The 27,418-nt window shown below is 40.7% G+C and overlaps 1 protein-coding gene across 2 annotated transcripts in view; it reads left to right on the top strand.

The window, feature by feature from the left end:
- MYO16 (myosin XVI) overlaps positions 1 to 27,418 on the top strand; it is a 405,915-nt gene that overhangs the window by 17,975 nt on the left and 360,522 nt on the right. The window contains exon 2 of one of the 2 annotated variants that reach the window (XM_054807387.1): positions 10,740 to 10,814. The exons of the other annotated variant lie outside the window; for it this stretch is intronic. The gene's annotated coding sequence lies outside the window, so the exon portion shown is untranslated. The remainder of the gene's footprint in view (positions 1 to 10,739; positions 10,815 to 27,418) is intronic. 2 annotated transcript variants of the gene reach the window in all.

Genomic DNA, 27,418 nt, shown 5'->3' with positions numbered 1-27,418 from the left:
ATCTGCGATTCACAAATTACTCAGTATGAAGCAGAGGATGGGTCGCCGGTTTTCCTGAGGAGAAGGCCATGTGTAGCGCTGGGAGCTCAGCTGCGTGCTCCCAGTTTGGGTGACTGGAAGCTGTCCCCGCAGAAGTACCGGACTGTGACAATCGCAACAGCAGACGTGAGTGGCTGGAGCCTGGTGCGTGACCCGTGCAGTATTGTCTTGAAACATATGTAGTACCGCGGCAGCCAGCACAGATGGCAGGAGCGCGGAAGGGAAACCCGATGGGAAGTTTGACTGATTTATCCGCAATCTCCTCCTCTCGTTTTGTTGTGTCGTTAGTGGTATACTGAGAAAACGGAACAATAAAGACGCGCTTTGGGAGGATATAACGGTTCAACAGTGAAAAATGTTAATGACGTGTTGAAAAAAAGCTTTTGGGAGTGGAGTGTTCGCATATCAATATATTGCCTTTTTAATGGGGAAGGTTCCCTAACGTTAATGGGCCTGGTCATGATTTAACACAAAAGGTGCTGTCTTTCAGCTCTAAACAGGCAGAAAGTGGGAAGGGAAATGAGAAAAAAACCGTGCAGTTCTTCTTTATTTAAAGTAAACATTAGTAGACTTTATGAGCTGTGAGCGTAATGGACAAAAGAAGGATGTATGAAGTGATATAAAATAGATCCCAAGAGATCAATTTAACGCTTAAAGCCTAGGCAAACCCCCCCCCCCCCCTTAAACTTGCATAGATGGCAAAATTTCCAGTCAAGTGACACAAAGAAAAAATACGGAGAGATGTTTGGAGGACTGCGTGAAGCCCTGTTTGTGCTGGAGCTGTTGTACAAGGCTGGTGCCTGGCCAGCTTGAGTCAAAGCAGACTAAAAGCTCTGACATTTGGCCAGAGTTCATTGTTGGATGTAGCTGAGATTATCCGAACTACTTTATCACGAGGTAGCTGATCCAATGAGCTGCTTTAGAATCCTAAATATTGTAGTAGCCTCTGAAAGATCGTCCTTTCCACTAGATTGGTTACCCATAGCAGTAGCTTCATATGGTAGACACAGTTTCTTCCACAGGGAAGGTAAGAGAGACTTTAAACCCATTTTGGTTAGCTGGCACTTTCTTCTTTTCTCCTGCATCTCAGTCTGCACTCTCTTTCCCTGCGAAGCTAACCTTATGTAGAAATATGTACGTGTATATGTGACATGTGAATGTTAATCAATTTAATTGCATGATTCGCAGAAACTTTCAAAAAAGAATCCCTTTTTAGCTACCAATTTTCTGAGGGCTTCTCAAGTATTTTTCCTACTTTCTTGGACGCAAGAACAAATGTGTGATGGTGCAGCAGAGATGAGTTACTGCATGTCCTGAAGTTACATATCATTCTTCGGTCTCCTTGTTAATTTGTGATGGCACATGAGTACCAATTATTTAAGGAGATTTTCCATAATAGTGGCTATTTCACTTCAGTACGCATTAAATTATTCTGGAGATCAGACACCGTTCTTACTTGGTTCTCTCGTATATTAGTAGGAATTTTCTTTTTTATTTTAAGTGCCGCATCATCGTGTGGTTATGCCCATAGCTAAGAGGAAAACCATACAGTTAGCTTGGGGAAAGGATCTGTAGCTGCCTTGCTTCTTTTCCTTTTCCATTATTATGCCATATTAAAGAACTCGCACCCTTCAGGCTCTATTCCCTTGGTGCACAGGGAAGTGTGTATGCAAATATCTGTGAATGGAGATTAGACTGTACCCTGGAGTAGATGTTTGAGCCACATACATCCTTATGCTGCACAGAGGTGTCTAACGCTGTGGAACTCAGCTGATGGAGCAGGCAGGCTGTGTGTTGTTTATTTTAGGAGATAATGGGCTATAGCAGCTAAAGGGGAAAATACTTGCTACATGGTGCATTCAGATGTAATCTTCTCTTTATTGTCATTCTGAGCATTGAATAGTTCAGCTAAGCATATGGAATTTGCAATGAAATGCCACCCAAAGTAAGTCTATAAATATTTTATGGTGCCTAGGCTGGTAAGGGGTAAGAAATCTTTAAAGCAGAACATGCTGCCTTGTCTGTGCCTCCTGGCCAACTGTCAGACAAATCGCAATGGGTGCAGCTGCAGCAGCGTCTATTCTTATGGCTGTGAAGTGCTCGGGTGCAGATTTAATCCAAAATAAAGCTGTCCCAGAGCAAGGTACCACATACTGTAACACAAGGCATGTGTGTTACTTGTTTCAGTCAAAGTATAGCAGCTCTTCGTGCTGGAATATGATTTGACTAATAGTTTTAAAAGTCACTTTGTACAAGTTAAATATGTACTAACTGACCATCACTGACCCCAGCTCTAAATATCAATCTATTTCTTAGGTTAGACCAGCCTTGTGAAAGGTGATGTTTTGTTGGCTGACTGGTTGCCCTTCCAGGACTGATTACCAGTGAGTGGGGAGAAGTGCAAGGGAACTGAGTCCTAATTTTCCTTTCCTGGTCTCTCAAATATGCAATAATAGAGAAATAGGGCTTGAAAATCCACAGAGCTTCTTTAGTCTATCTCCCTGCTCCACGGAAAAAAATCATCTCTTCCTATCTTTTCTCAGCCAATTTGTCTAATTGTGCAGAGGCTGTGAATCTCAAAAGCAGGACTTTGGTTCACTGAACCAAACTGCAAATGTGGATGGATGTAACTGCATGTGGTGCTTTGGAAAAATGGGCCAAGGGAAACCAACGGGGCCACTAAGAGACCCCTGAGGGGAGCTCAGGGACTGAACTTTGGTCCTTGCCTTGCTCCCTGTCAACATGGTTAGGGGCCACCTGAGATGTAGATCCAGATGAAAGGATTCGTGTTGGTTGAAGGTTTAACCACACATTGATGTCTTATTGAAGTCTTCCTATGATGAAAGCTTCACCTACTTACGCTAACGATCTTCTGATGGCTAACCTGAACGTTTTTGCTTGTAGTTTAAGAGAGAAAAAAACAAACAAACAACTAGACTTTGTCTTGTTGGATAATAGATATGCCAGCAAGCTGGTGTGAAAAGGCTACAAAGGATGTAGATCTGAAGCTGTTAACTTCTTGTTAGCACTTGTTAACAGCAGCAAGAAGGATGTAAGGTTAGCAGCAGGGCTAGTGCAGAAATGTGATAGAGAACGCTGGATTAGTTTTCAAACTGACGCTCTGACTCAGTGTTAGCATTTGTTGTGTAGGAGGTTCCTGTGCCAAGTTGTTCAGGTGGGCTTAGAGCTAGCATCCACAGCAGTTGCCATCAGCTGGGTGTCAGACTATGTGTGCATCTGTGACTGTCTCCATCCCTAGGTAAAACTCTCCCATAGGATAAGTGGTGTCTTGCCTCTTACTCTTACCCCCAGCCTCCCTTACGCAGGGAAGCTGAGCCCAGCTGCCTTGCCTTGCCTGTGACCCCATGCCAGCAGGGTGAGTTCTGCTTGGTTGCATTCATGCACCAGGTTCTACTTAAGAATCTGAACCTACAAGTTTTGGGCATCTACTGCAAAATCAGCACATCAGTTCATCAGTAGCAGTTCTGGAGAGGAGTCTCTGCTGCTGCTTAGCTAAGCATCTCTACGTATTCAGAGAAAAGGGTTACCGCAGGTGCATGCTCTTTTTTGAGTAAACTCATTTCCTGCCCATTCTGTGAATGCTACATCTTAGAATACGAAGAACTATATTAATTCAGGAATTTTCTTTGCTTTTCCAATCTCTTATGGTAGACAGTATTTGGACTGCTATGCCATTTGCATTTTTTAATTTGTGCTCTCTTGGATTATCAAGAATTTTCTTAGTTATTGTTTGAATATCTAATCTTTTTTGTTGTTTCCAGAATATGTTCACATAATTGAACTTGCACATATTAGTACTAAAGCAGATGCCACTAATATGGTTACATTTGTCTTCTTGTTTTCCATTCCAAGATACTTGTTTTTAACACTCAAAAATTTGCCTCCTGGACTTTTAATGTGCTGTTACCTTACAGTTTTGGGATGAGGAGGAAAAGTGGGGAAATGACTTTCAAGTAGGTCTTCCATAAAGAAATTTTGAATAACAGAAGGTTGAAAGGAACTCTTGCATATTTTTTTGTCACTCCAGTGGTGCACAAAGGTGTACAAAGCCAGAAATGGGAGCAGGAGTAGGCAGGACAAATCCTCAGAAGAATTGTAATATATAGTCCCCTTTCAATAAAGGAGTGTATTATAAAGTTTTGTCTCATAGGGCTCTAAATCCTGTGGGGTGATGAACTGCCCTTAGTGCTAGGTAACCTTTGTAGGAAATGATGATGATGATGATGTTCAGCAGCTTTCAGCATTGTTCCTCAACACCTTTTACATAGTCTAGAGATAACAAGGTAGGACACCTCATATTTCATGATGTAATGCTTCTCTAATTTACCTACTACCATATCTACCATACAAGAAACCCTTCCACTGCCCCCCAACTCACCTGTTCTTGTTTGCTTAGTGACTGCTCTAGCTTTACACTTGAGCTCTGTTTTTAAGTATCCGACTGATCTCTTGCAGAATCTTGATCTGATTTCACTCTATTATTTTAGAATAACAACTCTTTCTTCCATCATCCTCAGATCTCAAAACACCATGCTGGCCAGCTGTGGGCCAACTGCCTTTCTTAATGCATTATAATGTTACTTCTGTTGCCAGAAACAGAGCAGCATTGCATTCTTATCTAACTGTATTAAAAACATCTTCCAGTGAAGGTGTTACTGTGCTTTCAGAGTTATGTAGAGCCTCATGCAGGTCTAAGTTCATGTGCTCTTAGCCTGAGGAAATCCTATAAAGTCAATGTTAAGCCTCCTACTGATTTCAGCACTACCAGGATAAACTGATGTGCTGAAGAGTAATAAATGAAAATGCACAAACATATCCACAGTGTTTCTGTTTGGTCAGTCTAATAACCTACTAATGAATGGTTTGCAGGCGTGTCTTACTCCAAAAGGTCATACAACGTAGTTAATTTACGTTCAGGGGGATAAATGATTATCAAAAACCTCACCATTGTCTGTGTTTTTCTCGAAAGCAGTTTTGTTCCACTCTTGCAAGTATTTTCAATTAAATAAGTCTGCCTCCATGCAGATTAAAAATTGTGATAATGCTAGATGAACCTGGAATTGGCCTTTTCTCCAAGCACTATGCATCATTTACAGTAATGTCATACTGGTGTGAGTTCTACAATAGCTTCTTGACAAATACATTTGTCTTTTCCATGCCAAATCTGTTAACAATAATTGTCCGTGCTATTTTTTTTATAACCAAGAATAATGTGTTTACACATAATCAAAGCTTTTCTCTATGTTGGCATCCTTTGTTCAAGACACCCTTGTTAGCAAAGTGCCTTGAACTTGGTTCATGCATCCAGACAGGACAGGTGAATGGAGATTAGGAAGGCTTACAGAGCAAGTATCCTACCTGGGCTGGTAGTGACTTGTTTCCTAGCTCAATTCTCAAGCTTTTCGCTTGGCACCTGGGAAACAGAAAGGTCTACAAGAATAACATTTCTTCCTCTCTTGAGGACACTGCTCCCTTTGGTAGTCTGGATTTCTTTTGCACATTTTCTTTCTTCTTCAAAGGAAGCACAGTCCCTGCTATTGAGGGGGGTGTGTGCAGCTTTTCCACCACTTTTAACTTGAAGTCAAGCACCTAGCAGGGCACTTTGCTTATCCTTCTTCCAGTAAGCAGGTCCCTCATATTGTTCTTTCTCTTTTCAGCCTTTTTAGTAATCTTGAATGGCTGCGTCAGGCCCCTTAGTATGAAGCATCAACACGTGGCTGCAGTACTACAGCATTGTACACATTGCTAACAGTAGTTTGCTGTGTGGTGCCTGCTTGTAGGGTCTCTGCCCGAATCTTGTGCTATAGTGTGTAGGGCCAGACTGAGCAAACTTCAGAGGTTTTTGTGTGGCCTGAGGATTTCCAGGCTCTTGCCTGGTCAGGCTGTCTTTCCAGGTACTTTGGCAAGAGAAAGGTTCAGCTGTATAGTGCTTAAAGGAAAGGTGCAAACACTGGGATCAAAGCCTCCGCTTTGGGAAGTTAGTGAAAACCAGGAAGCATGACAAGAGAAGATAAGGACTACTGACAATGTATGAAGGAACAGGCAGAGCTTAGGAAACAGCAGTAGAAGGTTCAATAAGAGTCTAATGTGGACAAGTCTCTCTTGAGTTAGCATGAACTTATATGCTGTGTAACTAAACCAAATTTGATCTGTCAGGATAAGGTTATTGCAGCTTTGTGATTTGTGCTACATGGTCATTGTGCTGTTGATCCAGTGTTTGGACTCTAAAACCAGGAGTTGCTTTGCTGTAGTCTTCAGAGATCTGAGTTCAGCTTTGACTGCATCCCAGGGCATCTCTTGACACTCTGCAAGCTCTTGATTTTTCCCTTTCTTTTTCAAATCAGTGAAGTTACTGTCTTGAGGAAGGTAGGACCTGGGTAACAGAAACCCGTGTATACGTAGAATGGAGGCAAGGGAAAACCAGAAGACATTTATGGAGCTGTTTCTTCAATTAGTTCCACCCGCAATAGAAACATACACTTGGGCTACCCTGGTCTTTAACAACTTGAAGGTGATTCTTCAGCATACCTTGTTCCAAGATTCTTTGAAAGAATAGGTTAGTTTATTCATCCAAAACCAAATTTTTAATAATGAGATCTAGATAATGATGAGCTGCATGAGTTGCCTTGGTAACCTACTGCCTCAAAAGTCTTATGCATAGCTTTAAGACTTAGGGTGGGGGGGGAGTAGAAAAATAATCAGTATGCAGAGAAATGTCCATATTTGTCAAAGGGATAGAACTTGCAGAGAACTTTTTGTCTCATCACATTCCAGGAGAATTTTTTTTTTTTCACCAAAGCAGACAATAAAAACTATGGTGATGCTGATCCAGCTCATGCGAAATAATGTGCTTTTTTTTTTCTTTCAGACAAACCCAAAAATCTATCCCTAATTAGAACAAACAATACAGCAAATGTGATCTCTTTTTGTTACCATATAAAGGCCAGATCAAGAATCAACATCTAGTATTTCTTTTCTGTAGATGAGGTGCAGAAGGGAGTATTACTAGCTATCCTGTGAGGACCCCTGTGTGTTTAAAGCACAAGAATTGGTGGTTTACCAATGGCAAAAAATGCTATTTTTTTGTAGAACATTAAATCACTTAGTTTGTGATGACCAGCTGTGTGCTCTGATTTAGCAGCATTTCAGGGGCACTTTCCTTGGGAGAGCTTGTATGCATGGTTTCCCAAAAAGCTTTTCTTTTATTGGTGATGAGTTGTTAGGAAGACAGATAGAAACACAAGGCTTTTGTGGAGCTTTCTCTGTCTTCTAGAGAAGCCTAGCAATTCAAAAAGTTAGGAGGCTGACTTCAAAACAGGTATTTCTCCACTCCCTTTTCTGTAAATAATTATGTATTAAGGATCTGCTTTTGTGTTAGGTTGTGGAGTGTAGCCTTAAAAACTTTTTTAAAAGGTTTATTCCTGTCATAAGGTTGGAATATAAAGAGTTGGCTGGAGCTAACAGCAGGCTAGACTTTCTGAATAAATGAAACTATACACAAGAATGAAGGAATTTAATTAAGTCCAAGTTTCTGCTTTAAACTAGAGTTGCGCTTTAAATTAGAGTTGTGCAATTGCAGGAGTGTAAATCTTGTTTCTTTTCTCAGCATTGCTTTCTCAGTGTTAGAAAATAAGGAAACAATGGAAAAAAACCTCTTAAATGAAAAACAGAGATAAGACGATAGGGGAAAATGTCTTTCTTAAGTAACGCCACGGAAATAAGATACGCCAGCTGACAACCACATTTCAGTGACTGCACAAGTTGCAACCAATTCACTGTGGTGTGAATTTGATATACTGTTTAATGTTTCTATGCAACACCTGACTTTTCAGTAAAAATAGTTTGATTCTTTTGCTGCTCTTCAGGAAGGACTTGAATCAATCTACCTAATCAATTTTGAGTATTTATAGGTATCAGTTAAGGAAGGCTGGTATCGGTGAGATGCTAAAATCTGTGTGAGTGCAAGGAATCAGGCCTGGTAAGTCTTCCTGATTCTAGTGTTGGGGCCTTTCTGCTGTGTATAAAACAAACAACCCCCCCCCCAAAACACCCTGCATAGGATATAAGTTGCTCATGTGTGTTGCAATGCAGTCACAAAATACTGCTGGGTCCTGGTGTCAAAAAAACCCACTGTATAAATCAAACTGTAATGAGAACACATACACAAAAGTGTCCTATTGCTTTTGTTCTTTTTTTCTCTGTTAGCAGAGAAAGATACTGTACAATAGTAGAAGCCAATTATAAAGATCTCTTATTTATTGACATCTTGCTCAAACAGCTAGCGAAACAGAGAATTGGTATAACTGCTCATATGTTACAATGCCTCTCGTTATATTAACAGATCTGTAGCTTCACTTCTGCAGAGAGGATAATAACTTTTGAGTCAGGAATTAATCTCATGTAATTTGATTGCTTGAGAGTCTTACCAGTCCCTCCAATTGCTCAGCTGTTGCTCCATATTCAGCAATTACTTCCTAGCCCATGCCTGTTACTCTGCTCGTGGTTTTTCTGCCTGGCTTTGGTTGCCCTAGCTTTCAGCTGTCTGCCACTACAAGAGCTAAATAGAGTCACGGAATGGTTTGGGTTGGAAGGGACCTCAAAGACCATCTAGTTCCAACCCCCCTGCCATGGGCAGGGACACCCTCCACTACACCAGGTTGCCCAAAGCCCCATCCAACCTGGCCTTGAACACTTCCAGGGATGGGGCGTCCACAGCTTCTCTGGGCAACCTGTGCCAGTGCCTCACCACCCTCACAGGGCTTCTGAACATGAGGTTGCTCCTGTCTGTCTGTAGAGACCCTCATCCACTCAGTCTTCCTGGTCTGGTGGCCTGTAGCAGACCCCCACTACAGTGTCCCCTGTCCCTGCCCTCCCTTTAATCCTGACCAATAAATAGGTCTATTATGCAACTGCAAAGAATATCTGTTTTCAGTGCTGGTTTAGCTATTTCCAAACAACGAGTGTGTACTAGTAGAATCTTCTTTGTTTGTTTGTGGAGTAAAGTTGAATTCTACTCTTGCCTACATTGGGTAGATACTTCACAAGTAAACTCCTTATTTTTATAGTAGTCCTCAGAGCAGATTTTTCATATCAATGTATTGGAATCAAGGTAACTACTTTGCAACATCGCTACATCAAAGCACAAATAAAAATATATAATTGATAAATGACACTACTAAATAGAACCATTGACAGAAACACAAGGAATAAAGCTGTAGGGAAAAGCAGTAACAATACAAACCAGAGATCCTGTTACATTATCTGTTTCATTATCTTGTTGAATGCCACTTATTAAGACTCCTGAAGAAAACTAGGCTTGGTTGTGATGGCTCTTGGTTTTCATAGGCGTTTTCATAATTGTAACAGCAACTAATAACTCTTCTGTGTTCAGTTGGTGCTAGATGCCAAATGTACTCATCTAATGATTCCTGTCAAGTTCAGCTATATGAGGAGATGTATTTTCTCAGACTCATTTTACATTAATTTGGCATCTAAAAAATTTTTACTGTGTTAGTTTATTTTAGGAAAAAGTACTCTTTCATTTTAAAAGCCCATTTAATGTTGCGAGTTGTCAGACGTAAATGTGAAACAGTACTCCCTTTTCTTCAGGTGTTTTGTTAATTCTACTGCCAGCGTGCACAGGTAAGGAAATAAAGACATGAAAACAAATTTTTGAAGAACCCGATCTGACAAGGAAGGATGAGCATGACTTTACATAGTAATTTCGAAAACTAATATGATTTTAATTTGACATATGAAAGTAAGCCCTGTGCACTTAAATTCAAATTTGTTAACCTGCTCATACGAATGAAGTTATACAGATACATAACTATATTATGTCCTACATAAGCTGTTCTTTAATATTATTAATAATTATTAATTATTATTCTGTAACTGGCTAAATGTGTGTACTGTAGTCATTAAAACTAACCATGCGATGGGTGTAGAGCCTTCCTAATCTGAAGAAGCTAAAGGTGCTAAAGCCCTTGTAAGATTTGTTAGCATTTTGCTGAATTGAACCTTTGTAAAAGTTCTCATGAGAAGCCAGTGTAAGGCTTTACCTAGTCCTTGTGACGCAACAAAAATCAGAATGCATCTTCTGTAATGACGTCTCTCTGATTTAAGTTTGCCCTAACAGACTGTATTTAACAAAAAAAACCCCCACATTATTAGATGTTAAAAAAGACAGCATTATGCAGTGATAGTAATCTTCTACGCTGTCATAAATACCTGTTTGCCATTAAAGACAGTCCCTTGTATATCCATCTTGGTTCATCTTGATGAAGAGAGAAAGGTGCAATCAATCAAAAATAATACCATGTCATAGCAATATATGTCAGGCCTAAAATAGCATCTCTAACAAAGATCTGCAAATACAAATAAAGATATCACCAGTTGTTTTACTGGGTAGGGACCGACTTGCAGTCCCTTCATTTTCTGCTTGCACAGCTTGCCTGATGTGACCTGATGATTGCTTATATTGGCATCAATTTATTTGCTGACAACCCATTTTGTCTGTTTGAATCACCCATTTTATCAAGCTAATTTTCTGTTGTTGCAATACTGTCTGCTGGTTTATTTATTTTTTTTTAAAAAAAAAAGGCTGCTCAAATTATTTATGCTTTTCATCCAGGATGTTTTGCAAGTCTCAAGGTATATTTGCTTTTTTTTTTTTACAGGCTAAACTCCTGAGAGTCTCAGCAAGTCAAAATTCCATTTGTCCAGAGCTGCACCTCTGCTGGGAGAATATAAAGGTACCCATGGGTGCATTTTAAATTAATTATATCTAGGGATTGGAATCTTTATGTAAAATCAGAGCTGTCATTCCTCTCATTTGGTCTAAATTAACAAATAACTGAAATTGAAGCAAAAGTCATGTTGTATGACCTTTTGTTTTAATTCAGAGCAGTCTGATTGGCAGCCCATGCGGCAGATGTGGCTGGATATAAAATGCTTTGTGAGATGTGGTCTTGCTCGGAAGGTAGAGATAAAGAAAAATGATTCCTGGCACTGCGCGAAGGCCAAAGCTGTCAAACCACCCTCGTGTGACTGTGTAGGTCTCGGCACTAAGGTCTGTGAAGTGCCCACCGTGTCTGTGGGTCTCTGGCCCTGGGAAATGCCAAGTCTGGAGAGGAGGAGCCCGTGAGTGTTCCCCAAAGGTGACATCTGACCCTTAGTTGTTGTAATTTAGTTGCTCGGTGTGTTGGCTCTGTGACTTGAAAGAAGTGTTGCAGTCTAATAGGTAACTAAAATGTGGCTTTTATTCTAGCAGTCTTACAATTTTTTTAAGACTTGCGTAAGGAATCCGGGTGGTAGCAGAGAAGGAATGAGAAGCGTTCACAAAAGATAATTTGAAGGCTGCAAATCTAAGGATGAAAGAGCTGGAGAGAGTGTCAAAGCTAGTGGGACTATGCAAACTGAAGTTGGACCTGAGTTCATGTGATGGCAACTTTAATGTTTACCAAGAACTTTTTGTACCGATTTCCATACTGCTGAAATGGGGGACTGCTTTGGACCCGTAAGGAAATTACTATACCACGTTCAGTTGCATTTTCCTTGTTTAACTTTCATAATAGTACTTAGGAGTGAAGTAATTCTTATCTTTGATTTGCTCAGGAATTCAATTTGTGCAATTGCTGAGACCAGGCAAGCAAAAGGGAAGTGAGGGTGGTATTTCAGTGTCCTTTCTGAACTTTCCTGTAGGTATAGGTTAGGCTGCTAGTGATGTTTATATTTGGTTGTTGTTGAGGTGGATTGTATTTTGTTTGCAGATTCATAGTTTTGGGATTATTTAAAGGTTAAGTATTCATATGGGAACTGTACTACTACTGTGCTATTCCTTGTTTTCCAAAGTGTGTCCATGGGACACATGCCCATGGGGATGATGCTGAGTATCTTCACATATTCATGCCCCATTTTTGGCCATGAGTTCATGGACTGTGTATGCACAGATAGCTCCCATCTGGTCCCTACTTGAAGTCATTTAGATGTAAACAGATAACTGCATTGGGGTCTCAAGATTCAAATTCTTTACTAAGAGGATGAAGGGGATGACAGATACTAGACCAGTTGTTAATGTTTAATTTTGCTTAGATGCCTTTGCAGTGTACTAATGGTAAGAGTTCCAGCAAAGGTCACTATAAATTGAGTGTGTACTCGGATGAAATAAGCTGTCACAGTAGGCAGAATGTAATTTTTGTTTTAACTCCCTTTTAGAGCTCCTTATTTGTCAAAGAGAAAACTAAATATATTAAGAGAATTAATATTGCAGATTGCCTAGAAGCATAGAACCATCACAAATTTTGCTAGAAGAGCAATCACCTAGCTATTTGTACTACTGTAAGAGTTGTCCATAAGCAAAAAAAGACATGATTTCCTAGTAGTGTGTGCAGATGATATGAGTTCATTGTTTTCTTCTTTAGTACCCCCCATCCACCCCATCTCCCCTATGCCTTCCCTCCTCCCCCCCAAAGATGGCCTCTCAGTGGAAACAACTATTGCAGGATCATAACTGAGTGTAGAGTACTCGTATCTCCTGGGATTTGGGATAACTTCTTTTGGTTGAGAACAAATCAAAGCTAAGTTATGGGAAATGGTAACAGAAACCCCTTTGCCCGTTCTACACAATTAGTGCTGCTGTCGCTGCGCTGGAGCACAATGGAATTCACCTTATAGCACTTTCATAGCTCGTGTTCTCTTCTTGGAGAGCGTAGTCAGGAACTGAAACGACTTTTAATTGAAAATACTTTTCTCCATCTCCCCTCTGCTCCACATCTTCTCCTTGATATAATCTAAAGAAATCCCAGACAAAAATGCTGGTTTCAGCTCTGCTGAGGAAAGAAATTGAAGCCCTTGGTTGCTAGTTCATGCAGAGATGTTTTTGTGATACATCTCAGATCACAAACCTTAGTGTATTACAGCAATGTGGCAGTAACTTGAAGCTCATACTGTCTCACAGATGTGTTTTACGCTTAGCCTAAGGCAAACAACAGCATTTAACCTTTGAGCTTAAGCACAGCGTGGTCTGAAACAGTGGTGATGTTATTAGGTAAGTAGAAGGAGGTGTCCTGCCACATTACCACATTCAGAGATGTGTTCAGTCCTAAGGTATCGCTGGTCCCCATTCTCCTTTTCTGGGTTTCATGTGATCAGATCCTCTGTGTTTTATGGGACTTGTCCAAGAGTGTCTGAGAGCAAATAAACTGCTGTTCTTAAAACCCATTTAGGTCAAGCCGTGGTGCAACCTAGTTCAAAGATAAGGATGTTTCCACTGTGAGTAAGCACAGTTGTGAAACAGTTGCCAACTTGTGAAGATAAAGACTCAGTCAATGAGACAGTTTCAACTCCCACTCATACTATTGCCCTGGATGATTGCCTAGTCTCCTTGCTATGATCCAAATCTGTGTTTGGGGATGCCCTGATTCGCATAGTATTGATGTGATAGACTTTGTAGCTTTAAAGCCTCTATTGCTTGCTGCAGCAGAGACCCCGCTTTTGTTCTGACATGTTATTTTGTTTTGGGTTTAGTTTTATACTAATGGAGGAGACATACTATCTCCAGTTAGTAATTGAGAGTGCGCTGCGAGCCCCCACTGTTTGTGGGGAGGTTGTGGAAGCAGAAGCTGCCGGAGCATCCCTCCCCGTCATCGGATGGGCTCGGCCATCGCTGCATCCTTTCCGGGGACAAAGCACCATCCCTGTCCCTTACCGGCCACCAGCCAGTTTGCGGGCAGGTTCCTGGGGAGGCATGGGGGGGGGTAGAGGGTCTCCACTCCCTCCAGGCCACATGCTCCGGTGGGAAAGCTTCTTAAATTGAGCGTGTGTGCGCTCCCGTGCTAGTCACAGTCTGATCTTTGATTTGCATATGTGTGTTTGCGTGGGGCAAAAATGTAAGAACGCTGGAGAAGCCCTGAATTTTTGGGGTGGGAGTAGTCCTGTTTGTTTTTCTGGTTCTTCAAAAATGTTCAAATGCATTAGTTGGAATTTATAGTCAAAATATATCCTGGTTTTAAACCTGAGGTAGTAGCTAATTTCTATAATTAAGCTGAGACCACTACAAATTAAATACTGTGAAGGTCACGGTGAAAGATTGTAAATACAGAGTTAAAAATGATGATGTTAAACCAGTAGCTTAACAGTAGGAAGCAGAAATCAATATACATTAAAATATTATGCTATATGTACCAGACAGCTATTCACCATATAGTGGGAGGTGAGCAGCATTGCTTGGCTAACGTGTTACCATGTTGCAGAGTTGCTATGGCAATATCAAACCAATGAATAAACCACATCACAGAGACAGGGAGGTGAGTAAGTGTGAAATTGATTCAGTGGAACACAGGAATATGTGGGAGCCGAATTGGTCAAGATAAAATTTCTGGTAGGAAACTCTATTTCTTTTCACACTTCCAATATTTTATGAGAATGACTTTTTAAAAAAATGGAAATCTTATAGGTATTTTTATCCATCGTAAACTCTTATGTATTTTTCATCTGATGCTACATGTGTGTTTCAACACACATAAGGCATTTAAGAAATGTATCCATGCGTAATGAACATAGCGAAATATAAAAAAGTACATTATGTTTTTTAATGAAATAAAAATAATTGGTAGTCATATAAAATCTAGGTAAGGTAAATTAACCTGAGTATGAGTTCTGTTATCAGCTGGAAGCTAATATTGTAGAAGTTGTATTTGAAAGCATGTTTTCAAATACATCAGGCTTAAACTTGTTCTTTATTTCTAAACGTGCAGTATACACATATAATTTTGGATAGCCCATTGATATAACAAAAGACAGATATCTGCGCTTATAAATGGATTGTACAAATATCGATCATGCTTCATTGCCCTATTTTGTGATTTATGTGACCAGCAGTATTTGGAATGTCTTAGAGAGAAAATCTTTCTTTCTTTCCAATTACTTTAAAACATTCTGTGAAAAGAACAATTATACTAAAATGTGCTATCATCAGTATATTTCTGTTACCTAGGGAAAATAAAATACCTACCAGACATGTTTTTAATTAGGATTTCTCTTTTACTAATTCATCTCAGTTCAGTTGGATGATCAAATAGTGATAAAGGTTTTAGTTCTGGGAAAGGTTCTGTTCCAGAGGACTAAAAGGTTAGTTTCTTGTATGTGAGTTATACATGTTACAAATTTATATTTGTTTGTGTAAGACATAAAGAAATCTATTTTTAGAACATTTTTTTTTTAGGCTGTCTGCTAGTTTTGGGCAGGAAGCATGCTTCTGTGACGTTCAGTGCTTGTAGTTTGTATGCTATTAATTTGATCTAAATTTGCTGTTTATATATAGCTTAAAAAAAAATAAATCTGATGTTTTACTGTTCTGTTTCATCTCTATCTCCCCCTGTGAGTGTATTTTTATGTCCAAACCCTTTTTATTTTATTTGTTCATGAAGAAAAATATTTATGATAACAATGCTAAATTAAACAGCATTAAGTTAAATTTTATTTTATTTTTTAAGATGCCAGAATGGTCTTATTGAGTACAGGCAATAAAATGAAGAATGTAGTTTGTCTAAAGTACTAGTGTGTCACATAAAAGCCACTGTGCTACTGCTTTGGTTTCTTTAGTTCAAAGCAGAACTGAATAGTTCTATTTATTTACAGAACAGAAACCAATATTTGTTTGCATTTACTCTTTGGCTTAGATTTTAGAGAGCAACATTTGCCAAATTATTGCCGAAGAAGTTGCTGACCGATGCTTTTTATGTTGGGATGGAACGATAAGGTGGACAAACACAGAGTGAGTGTTGGTCGAACACTGAAGCTTTTGTGATTTGGAGTTTTAAAGATAGGGAAAAAGCTCTTCCATGACACAATAACATCTTGAAGTCCTTCAGTTACACTTGTTTCCTGCATTTCCCTGCAAGTCTTAAACTCTGACTAAATAATGTTCCTAAACTCGGTTCACATGATGGCGAGCAGCTGCGTCTCAAGAGACGGTTCATTTGTGTTGTTTTCAGATGTGAACAGAATCCCTAAATTAACCGAGCAAACCTAGGTAGATCAAGGCTAAACAGATGCAAAAAGAAATAATCTAAGCCAGGAGCTAGTTTGTGTTGTACGCCACATCTGCACAAAGTGTCTTTCCTCATTTGTCACTGACCACTTTAGCCGTACACAGCGTACGGGACTGGCCCCGTGCCGATACCCGGCACAGACTTTGCAAAGTTGTCACCTGCAAAGCTTCTGCCCCCTGCGCGGTCCAGCCCACCGGCGCGCTCTCCCCCCGCCGCGCCGATCGCGAGGCTGGCCTGGATGAGATCGGGCATGCAAGCGAAACAGTGGAAATGTTATCTTTGATGGAAGGCGCTTTCAGAAGAGGCTCAGCTTTCCACCTCCTGCTTTGAGTTTCTCGCTGGCGGTGTATGTGGTGCCGAAGGTGCAGAAGATTTGCTGCTGGTTCAAAAGCAGACCCCTGTTCCGAGGGGTGTGGGTTGGAAAGCCTGCCTCCCAGGGGCTATCAGCTTGGTAAGTGTCCCGCTCTGTGCAAAACTGCACAACCTCTGTGCTGCTGCAGACAGTGGTTCGCTTCCAAAATCTTCAAAAGCAGTTTTTAAAGCCCAAATTCTTAGCGAGACAGGCATGACTAAGAAACAAGCTTAGGGCAGGGAAGGAAGCAGTATCTCTTCAGGAGGCCAGAAGCATGCCCCGGATCAGTGGATTTCTTTTCTCAGCAATGTGTATTACTTCACCTTCAGCTTTTTTATTTCAGCTTTTATTTCCTGTAAAATACAATTATTTAGGTTAGCTGCCCTGAGTGGGCAAGCCAAGATGGCTTTCTATCCCCATTCACGAGTGGAAAAAACTACGTCAAGCTAGCGGTACCTCCTGTTCCTGCCCTCTGAAGCAGTTGGTGACAAGGGTCCATTTTGGCAGAAGTGTGCATTCAGTCTTGTATCATCACAAGTGCTGTCTAAAGCAATGAGTGCCGTATGCTTCGTCAGCAGCATTAGCGTCGCCTTGCTGGCAGCTCTCGGCGTCGGAGCGGTGCTCAGAGGTATGCCTGTAACAGCACACACACCAACAGAAGGAGCAGGTTAGGAGAAATGCCTGCAGGCATCCACTCTAGGTAGGCAGTGGGCATAACCAAATGACACTGGGAATTTTCTCTCTGGACCACTTCTGGGTGTGTGATGCCCTGCACTGTGTAACTTATCTTCGTGCCTGTCCTTCCGATAAAACTCGTGGGGACGGGACTAATGACTGCATGGAAACGAGTGCTGTCTTTACCCCAGCGGCCAACTGCATACACAGTCCAGAAAATCCTGACCCAGCCGAAACCAGGACAAGACTTTGCAAGATTCAACAGGATGGAAGTGGCATTTGGAGTAAATGTCTGTTCGCTTTCTTTTATACAGAACTCGGCACTGATGTTGTCTCATCCCGGTCTCTTTTCTCACCCACTCTGCATTTGAGGATGGTCTCGCTCCACACAAGCTGTGTGCCAGCGAGGGGGCACTGGGAGCAGAAGGGAGAGCCCAGCCCCCTCCGCAGCACCCACGGCTTACCTCAGCCCAGGGATGATACAGGGTGGGAGCATGTTCACTGCGAGCGGAGCCTTATCAAGCACTAATTCCTCTGAATAATACAGCTGTATAAGCCAAAATATTTTCAAAGGGTTGTAACCTCTCTGCATATGTAGTCTTGTGTAATAACAAAAACACATTGTTCTGTGTCATGAGGCAACATCACGTTTGCTAAAAGTCCTTACTTAAGTACAAGTCATTGTTTCTTGTACATTCAGACTGTGTATTTTCAGTGGGTTTTATTTTTTGGAGTACAGAGAAAGGACGCAAAGATGCAGTCTGACCATGAGATGTTTTTCATAGAAAGAATACCATGTCCGCCTTTGATTTCAGCCCGTTGACTTCTAGAATTATAACGGCGTGCTGTCACTTTTTAATTACCCTTAGTTACCATCTTCTACCTTCATGTGGCTTTTTATTTTCATGTTTCTTCTTCAGTTTTGGGTCAGGGTTCTCTTACTAAATTCTAAGTCTTTTGTTTCTCTCCCATTTTTGTTGTCTTTTTTTTTTTTTGGTCTTTTTTTTTTTTCCAATCTGGTAGTGTGCTTCTGTGCACATATGTGGTCTCCTACAGTAACTGCCAGTGCTCACATGCACCAGTGTCCTTTGGCTTAGTTTCCACTGAGCACTGACTTGCTGCTTCTTAAGTTTCTGAGGTAAATTATCCTTGTTCTTTGGTTCCACTTCTTCCTTTCTTAGAAATGTGAATTTATCTCTTTAAGAATATTTGAATACAAATTATCTTATTTGAGCATCTCAGCTAACTTTGGTGCTACAATGTTTCAAAGGCAGCTTTTTGGGATTAAAGAAGATACTCAGATGAAGGCAATTTTCACTTTACTCCTAAATGCAGGATGGGACACCCAGCTGGGTGAGAACCGTACCTGTGCCCCAGTCTCCATCATTCTTTTTCTTGGAGCCATCTAGTCACTCGTGATCTGGTCAGAGCTGCCTGATGTGGGCAAGGGGGACAGGGCAGAAGTCAGAGGGAGACTCGGGAAGGTAGAGAAGCTTTTTTCGGCTTTACCCAGGTAATGAGTTTTCTGGTGTCCGCTGAGCAATTCTGGGAGAGTCTTTAGTCACGAATGTCCTTTGTATCTTCTTTGGGGTTGGTGACAGTCTCATCCCAACCCTTTTGGGACATCTGGCTCCTTCTTGAGCATAAAAGTTGCCTTGGCAGCTTCTCTGTAGGTTTCAGGAACATGTAGCCATTCATTTTGTAAATCACTTATTGCAGCCCTAGGTGCCAGCCGCCACTCTTTCCTGCACAGCTGCCAGTGGTTTCTGTGGTCTAGCCCCAGTGCTCTTTGAGATATCTGGTTTCCTCCATCATTCTTCCATGCATCTGTTTGGTTGAGGCTGTATTTTCAGAAACTTTTCAGACGAGCTGCGTTGCCTGCAGTAAATGTCTGTTTCTCAAAGGATCATATTAGCGGTTGATTTAATTAATTGATACAACTGTATTCTGAAAGCTGTTGTACCAATATCTGCCACTTAAATTTATTATTTGGATGTTCCTGCTAAATTGTTATCTTTTTGTACTGCACTTCCGTAAAAAGAATAATGCAGAAGAGCAGCTCATGTGATAGGTTAGGTGGTGGAAATGAGAGCACAGAAACAGCAACAAGTTTGCCTGCTCCCTGGCGGTTTAAAGAGCATCAAAGCAGAGAATCACTGATCTTGTGACTGAATCGCAGTTGTGACACTACTTGGTGGTTCTACAGTCCATGATACTCCGTGATGCATCCTGCAGACCGGGTTCCCTACCCGTTGAGACCTGAGGACCCACAGGAGTTTTTTGCTCCTAATTTCTGGCCTTGTCTTTTAATAATCAGTGACCTGAAGACTGTCAGCTCATCTGCTGATAGTTTATGCATTGAAGCCGCATTAGTAATGTCTTGAGGGCACTGATTTTCTGACCTTTCAGTACCGGTATTTGTGGCATTTACTGATTCACTTTAAAAGCATCTTATTTATTTATTTATTTGTTCCTATGATAGGGAACTTCGTGTATTGCAAACATGAAAGGGGATGGACTCCAGTGGATTAAAAAGCAGAGGATAAATAAATTGATCCCCGTGTTCAGTGTTACAATAACCTTGCTTGGTTCATTTAAAAAAAACCCAAAAACACTAAAATAAATTTTGCGTCCTTCAGGGGTATCTTGTTACACATTTGCAATGCCTGTAGTTAGCAGTGAAGCTGAGGTTTTAACTGTCTTCCACTTCTACGTAAATGTTTAGCGCCTGGTTATCTGTGGGAAAGTCATGCTTTCCTTTCAAGGCTGGTGAGAATAGATGCTACAATATCTTCTCCACGCATGCACCAAGATCTAGGTGGAGAGGTCCCAGAGAGTGCTTCAGCAGGGCAGAAGCTAGTGTTTGACCTGGTTTTCCAGCCTTCCTGACTCTTCACTGAGCTGAGCGTTAGGGGATTCTGTGCTCTTGCTGAATGGTGCGGAGGGTGTGACCTGGATTACTTGGCATTAGAAAAATTGCAGGACGTGCTTTTGCCGGATCAGAACTCTTGACTCTAATCCTGTATAAACTTCAGCTGCTTTAATTACATGCTGATTACATCGTCCCTTTATCATTTCTATTAGCTATAGCAGACTTCACGTTTTTAAAGTGCTGTGAGGTATTGCCCTTGATCTTAAAACCCTGCCATGTTCCACATAATTGCTTGGCTGAATCTCTCTAGTAAAAGTCATATAGGACTTGAAGACTTCCATGCAAATTAAGTGTTTGTATGTGAACATAGCTTTTCCTAGGAGATTCGGGATGTCATATATAGGCCTTAATATTTACAAATATTAAACACTACAGGCTGTGAACATAGCTTTGTCAGCTGAAATGTTTTCTATGCAATAGATTGGTGAGAAGTTGTCACCACAGAATGTGTATATACTTCTTAGAGCCAGGTACTGATGAGTAAGTTGGTAGTTCTTTTTAATTAGATTCAGTATTTTTCTTTGTGGTATTGAGGAGAATTGCTAGGGTTATTTCCCTCTAATAGAGGAACTTCTGGCTGCTTTCAGTCTGTATAATAATAAGTTATAATAATAATAACCTTGGGTTAATGGAAATGTCCATAGATGTTCGTTGACATATGCACTTGACTGCTGGGACAGAAAGTTATGGTTTCTTTGAGCATTTAAAATCATTCTGAGCATGTTATAATTCCTTCAGATGCAGCTGGGCAATATAGTCCATTCCCTGTGCTCCTAAATAGGATTTGGAAACCCACAATCATTTCACAGAAGAGTATTTATGGGAATTATTAATGCTGTTGGTTTTAAAACTGCACAAACTTTTCCAAATCATGTGCATTCTTCCTACCACTTTGGACATGATCCAGCAATGTGTGCTCACAGCCCAAATCCAACCATGTCCTGGGCTGCATCAACAGAATTGTGGCCAGCAGGTCAAGGGAGGTGATCCTGCCCCTCTACGCCGCTCTTGTGAGACCCCACCTGGAGTACTGCGTCCAGCTCTGGGGTGCCCAGCATAAGAAGGATTTAGATTGGACAGAAAGAGGACATTTTGTTCTCATGAGGGTGGTGGGACACTGGCACAGGTTGCCCAGAGAAGCTGTGGATGCCCCCTCCCTGGAAGTGTTCAAGGCCAGGCTGGATGGGGCTTTGGGCAACCTGGTCTAGTGGAGGGTGTCCCTGGCCATGGCAGGGGGGTTGGAACTGGATGATCTTTGAGGTCCCTTCCAACCCAAACCGTTCCACGATTCTATGAGCCTGAGTCCTGATTGTTTGAGCTATGAATAAAGCAAAAAAGTTACTTCTAACTATTGTGAAAAATATTCAGAATGTAGTTCAGAAATTGGGACAGCTGAATCAGGTACTATGTAAGTTGATCAGTGCATCTGGGGGGAAATGCCTCTCCGAGGAAGTGACAGTACAACAGCAGGGCAGCTGCAGAGATCAAGTACCCACTGAGTTTATTCATCAGCGCTTTATGTTGATCTGGAGGTATGAGAGGGATAAAGTTACTTTATAAGATACTTTGTTGTTGATGGTGAAGAATAATATTGTTTTATTCTGTAAAGCATTCTTTATTTATGTGCATTTTTTTTATTCTCACTTGTTCTTCGTTTGATTTGTAGGACATTAAGTTCATTTTCTTCTGCACAAACTAGCTGTAGATACAGTGAAAAATCAAAGGACAGGTATTTATAGATAAAGAAGGTGGGAAATCTAGTTCTGAAGCTGAAATAATGTGGTAGAACACAATAATTTTATTTTTTTTCCCAAATAGACAAATTGAAAACAATGCCAGTTTTTCTCTCTGAAGAGTGAATGGCAAAACACTCAGACTTCTTCCTCCATCTCCCTCTCCCCCCACTAAAAAAAGTTCCCTGTGACACCCCCTCCTCCCCAGATCTTATATCCTGGGAGACCTAGTTTAAATAGGAACTTTAATCAGAACTGAATAAAATATAAGATCCTAATCATATTTCCCTACAACCTTTCCTTTAACCCAGAGGACAGTAAGACTGTGCCTTCTTAAAACGAGAGAATTAATACTCCTTTTTCACAGAGATGCTGTCAGGAGAAATCTGTTGTGACTTGGAAGTATAGGCTGGCAGCCTGCCCTCTGAGCTCAAGAAGGCATGGCACCATGCCCAGACTCTTTTTCTCAGGGCTTCAACTTTCTTTCACATGGCTGTGCAAAACCAGTCAATACTTTCTCCTAACCTTGGTTCTCCTGCCGAAGACCCATCTGTACTACCTAGAGGGTTCTGTTCTGTTCTTTTTGATTTAGAATTCACTCCTGTTCCTCGTTGTCAGCTTTCTTCCTGTAGCCAAAGCATCTTAGCATCTTAACCTTCTTACACAGCCCGACTTTCTTAATTCAGCTCAGCTGTTAGATGGCTTTTCCAACCTCGTAGTACTTTTTGATGAGCCTCAGGTAGGGGGTGGCTAATCCTCTGGTAATTGCTGGAACTATGGTCTGATTTGCTTTGTTATAAGTTCAGCAATTCTGGAAAAAGTTAAATGATTGGATGCTTTGGTAATGCATGCTGTATAAATACCCCGAATCAGGTTTTTTAGATGGGTTCAGTTTGCTATTAAGTGGTTGGATTGTCAAAGATTTTCATCATGCTATAAACAGCGACCTTTCAAAAACATGATTATTTTTCTCACTCTAGTAAAAGGAATTAAGCTTTCTTGGGATTCTATTCCTAATGAAGAGAAAGGATTAACAGCAAGCAAGGAGGTGACACTAAATAGTTTGCGAGGAAGGGAGAATACTATACTATTGGCATTTTAGAATGATCCAAAGTGAATACTCAGTCAGCCTCACAATCAGAAGACAGAGCTTTTAAACGTAACTGCTTTAGTTGTATAATGAATATTTTCAAAATAAAACACTGAAAAGACTTTCCAATATTGAAATTTGAAACAGTATTATATCCTTAATCTCTACAGATGGTAACTTTAAAATGAATAAAATATATACTATGTGATATATTAATATATGAGCTGTGCTTAGTAATTTAAAGAGGAAAACATACGGAAAGCTGATGCCACTTAACAAAAGGTCCAGCGTAGATTCTTAAGCCTGCATCATCAAGACCTGCCTGACAGACACTGCCAGTCCTGAAGTACTTTGTTTTATCTTTTTGCAATACTTGTATGGTGAATCTTGCTATTTCTAGGCAGGACACAAAGGCAGGTGGTACCGCAGCTACCTTCCTTGACAACATTAATGCATCAGGTATCACCTTTTCATTTGAATTGTTCATCTGGCAAGGGAAACCAGAGCCAAAGAGAATACAGATTGCAGTTCCACTTAGAGACTACTACAAACAAGAACTATCTATCTCATGCATGTCACCCTGGGAGAGTTCAACATGAATTTTGACAGGGTTGCACTAGTAAAGGTCTTGGAGTCATCATCAACAATTCCCTGATATCATCAGCTTAGTGTGTAGCGGCACCAGCCAAAAAAGCTGTTAAAATGTTGGGCATCATCAGGAAGGGTATTGAGAACAAGACAGAGAATATCTGCTCTGTATTTTGCTGTGATGTACAACTTTAGTGTGCTCAAATCTTGACAGTGTGTGCAGGTCAGGTTCCCACAGCCCAGGAAGGGTAGTAGAGGAACAGAGAGAGGCCACTAAATTGATGAAGTCCTTGAGGACTAGCATTACAGGGATTACTCATCTGGAGTAGAAGACTAGTGGAAAAGCTCAGTGAAGTTTTAAAATCATAGGGGCAGACTATCATTCACCAAATCCTGTAGTATTGGAACTGTGTGACATTTGAAGTTAGGAAGAGATTGGCTTTAAACATGAAAATACTTCCTAACAGAGTTATAAATTTGGATTTTTTTGCCATAGGAGCTTGTGAATGCAGATATTATCAAATTTTAAAAAAAATTTTAAAAAAGACAAATTCATGGGCAGTAGGTCCATAGACAGATATTAAAGGGAATAGACAAAAGTACACTCTAGCATCCCTAGTTCTGTGATAGTCAATGCAAGAAATTATTTAAGGAATAAACTGAAGTGGGTAGGAGAAGGGCAGGCTCATGCTCTCTCCCTAAGTGGCTACTCCATTTGTCAGCAGCAGAGACAAAATGTTGTGCTAGGTGTTTTAGTGGTCTGAATGGGGGGTTTGGGGTTTTTTTTTTTTGGTCCTTGCTCACGGTGATCACAAGGGTTTTCCGATAGACTTTGTTTGGATGAAAAAAAAAGGCTTGAAACCAAAATGCTGCTGAGAGAATATGATAAGACAAAGTGATCTTCCTTTTGGCTGCCTAGGAAGAATCCAAGCCCAATTCTAGATGCTTCCTATGGTGCTAACCTGCTTCGGTGGTCGATAAGAGAAGCTTGGTAAGTTCAGAACTTCCCAATTGCCGCAGAGGGCTGACATTCGTTACAGGCATTTGGGAAGCGTTCACAGGCAACATGAGCATTTGATGTTCTGGATATCCTAAAACTTTTCAGTTTAACTCATACCTTTATTGATTCACAAAACCAAATCATGAACAACTGATACCACTATTGGCCAAAATAGCCGTTGCCTTTTGTAGTGAAACATTGCCCTTTCACTTAGAAACTTACTGTATTCCAGACACTGAAGAAACTCACCTTAGATTCACAGGTCGTAGCCTATATAATGTCCTCATAATATCAAACCTTCCATTCCTGAGCAAGTTCACAGGGAGCAAGTTAGACAAAGAAAAATGTATTTATCTCCTAGAAGTTAAGGGGGCATGTAGTCTGAAGTGATTGAATTGCTGTAGTATAAAAAGACACTGTCAGCCAAAATAACTGTATGTGTTTGGAGGCTTTCTAAATGCAAAGTAAAATGCAATGGAAGCCAGCGTGAAGGGCTAAAACCTTGCACATACAGGTGACAGGCATCAGGTTGTAGTGCTTTATTTAATAATTTTGATCATGTGTTCATGCCAGAATATGCTAGACTTTTCACCACACTAAAACTGCTTGTAAGATATAAATTCACTGGTTTGGTGGTCTTTGATGTTTTTTCGCTTGTTTGTTAGGGGTGTGGGGTTTTGGGTTGATTTGGTTTTGCTAAGTACTAAAGGCAGCTACCTCTTTCTCATAGTGAATCGTGGTATGGCAATTGACACAATTGACCATGAGATGTCTATTTTTCACCTGTGTCTATGAGAGTATGAGGACCTAAACAAATGGTGAACATCCCTCCCTGGAAGGGAACATAGAATGAGCAGCTGCAAAGTCCTTCAGCTGTGGAGCTACTTAGGAAACGTTTGTCCCATAGATGCTTTTTAGTGGTCAGCTGACAGCATGGACTTCAGCATCAGCAACACGAAAACTAAACAAGGGTTCTTTTCCCTACGTGATAGGACACTCATTTGCTTGGTTGAGTTATTGATAAAAATAATTTAATAAATGGAGGACAATTGTTTGAAACTAAATACACAGGTGTTATGGGTAGGAGGAAAAAAAAGGGATTTTGCAGCATTTGCATTCATGTCGTATTCCTTCATGTGGAAGACATATCTCCAGAAATGTGACAGTATGGGTGGCCGAAGTATATTCTTTCATTGAAATAAGCTGTTACAAATGTCTCAGACCAGCACCTACCCTCTCTGGTTCACAGAGACTTCTGCAACCATCTTAGGATATTCATACTAAGATTCTTCTTGGTTTGGATTCAGGCCATCCAAGAGACTATTTAAGCTTTTAAAATGAAGGTGGTAACTGTGTGTTTCCACTGTGTAACATAACTTTGTTCAATACATTTGAAATCTGGTGTCAACAAAGCTTGTCTTCATGGGAGACAGAACTTGTGGGGTGATGTGAAGTACCCAGGGATGTGAGAGCCATCACAAACTAGGGATCATCTTTATTAATCCATGTTTGTGAGTACCTGCACAGCATAAAATGCCAAGTACACTCAAGAACCAACCTTACCTCCTCTTCACTCACTTGAAAAGAAGCAGACTGTTGAGACTGCTGTTGTTTTCTTTGTATCACTAAGGCAATTTCCTTATTACTGCCTTCTTTCTATATTCTTCTTGCACACAGTTCCGTTATGACATAGTTGTATCCAATATCTGCATATTTTCCCAATGTGATCATTTGAGTCTATTGAGATCTGTTTTTTACTTCCGAGTTTTTATGAAAGACAATAAATATATTTTAAAAAACCTAAATAAATACCAATTTTACTTGTGGGACATAGAACTGTAATTTTATCCCTCACAATTTCATTTGGCTTGCTCTTTTGGGACCTGTTTCAAGATATTAACCATCCACTTGGGTTGCATGCGTAGTAAAAGAATAAGATCTCTATTATCCACTGAACAGTGAGATTACAACTTTATCTACCTGCTTTAAACCATGTGCAGAGCTAATTTTGATGCTGACACTATTCACTTACTGCTTTGCTATCTCATTACAGAAAGACTAATGGGATGTAAAGAACTGTGCTTGTTTTGTTGGAGTTTTGTATAATGTGATTGTTTTCTAACTTTCCTGTGTCTTTTATTACCAATAAATCATTACTTTGTTGCTGTAGACAAACAGAATCCTTATTCCTGAGTTGAAAAGGACGGTTTTAAAATCATGCTTCGTTCCCTATCTGTGTTGGTTTTTGTTTAACTTGTTTAAAATAAGGAAAGTATGAGAGGAAAAGCATGAACGAAACTGAAAGCAGGCCATGCTCATGTGAAGAAAGAGCTGAGAATGAAACCGAATTGTCACTTCAGAAAAGGCTACTTTTGAACACCAAAGTTGCCGTGCCAAACAGGGTGGTGTTAGTGCAACACAGTGGTCCAGGGCTGCGGTTCTCATAGGAAACTGGGAGAAGGAGAGATGTGTAAATCTAGTAAGCTGCTGTTTTCAGTAAGGACTAAATCAGTGTAACTGAGGGAAAAATAAGGCTCATTTCAGGATTGGCATGAGTAGTTTTCACCACAGTCTGCTTCGAGTTATATTCAGATCTCATCGCTATGCGTGTATCTCAGTGGGGAGAAGGAGGAGATCCTGCAGTGCCTTGTGTGGAAGCTTGAAAGGGAAAGATGAATGTTTATGAGATTGTGGGGAAAAGGAGTTGACTGAGACTGACTTATGGCTGCATTTTCTCCTGACTTTACCCCTTTGTGCTAAGTGAACTTTACCACAAGTTTTCCAAGATTGGGGTCAAGCTGGTGGCCAAAGGACGTGCTGGAAGCTTGGCAGCCCCTGGCTCCAGGCCTTGGTCTCCCCTGCCCCGGTGTGCACAGGCTGCGGCGCGGCCGGCGGCGTCCCCGGCATATGTGCTCCCACTAGTGAAACCAGATGGC

The sequence above is a fragment of the Grus americana genome, chromosome 1 (genome assembly GCF_028858705.1).
Source record: "Grus americana isolate bGruAme1 chromosome 1, bGruAme1.mat, whole genome shotgun sequence".
Classification (NCBI taxonomy): Eukaryota; Metazoa; Chordata; class Aves; order Gruiformes; family Gruidae; genus Grus; species Grus americana.
The sequence above is the reverse complement of the archived record's forward strand: the minus strand, read 5'-3'. Positions and strand labels throughout refer to the sequence as shown.